Below are 746 nucleotides of genomic sequence, written 5' to 3'. Positions count from 1 at the left end.
GGGGTCACCAGCTGACGCGGCCGCGGCCGGAAACCAGGGCTGAGGGCACAGCCCGGTTCTGACAATAATTAACCCACCTGGGCTCCCGCCCGTCTCCGGAGCCTGCGGAGCGCCCGGGGTTACGTTTGTGGAGCGGTGGGGGCTCCATGTTATGCCTTGGGGTCTACTTAAGTTTTGTGGGGGCTGGAGACGGCAGCGCTAGAATGCGGTGGGGACGGCTCTGAAAACCAGGGGCTCCGTATGTGTGTGTGTGTGTGTGTGTGTGTGTGTGAGTGATGCATCGAGTGTGTGATGTATTGTGAGTGTGATGTAGTGTGTGCACGTGTGTGTGATGTATTGAGTGTGATGTGTGTGATGTTGTAGTGTGTGCATGTGTGTGTGATGTATTGAGTGTGTGTGGTGCGTGTACGCGCCTGTGTGATGTTGCATTGTGGGTGCATGTGTGATGTTGTATCCACGCGTGTGTGTGCGCGCGCTCTGAGCCCCAGGGACCCGAACCCCTTGGGGTCCCATCCTTGGCGCCGCAGGCCTGCAGCGGGGTGTGGAGCCACGCAGCCCGCAGGGGTGTCCTTCCGGCTCCCTGCACAGGAGGGATTCGCCCCCCTCCTCTCCACCCCCCTTAGCCCAGCACTTTGGGGAGTCAGCGCGCTCCTCCGGGGCCTGTGAGCTGGCAGGTGAGCCTGGCCGGAAGGGCTGTCGCCAGGTGGGTGTGGGCGCTGCTTGTGCGCGGATTTCGGGTCTGGAGT

The sequence above is a fragment of the Myotis davidii genome, unplaced genomic scaffold (assembly GCF_000327345.1).
Source record: "Myotis davidii unplaced genomic scaffold, ASM32734v1 scaffold217, whole genome shotgun sequence".
Lineage (NCBI taxonomy): Eukaryota > Metazoa > Chordata > Mammalia > Chiroptera > Vespertilionidae > Myotis > Myotis davidii.
Note: the sequence above shows the minus strand (reverse complement) of the source record.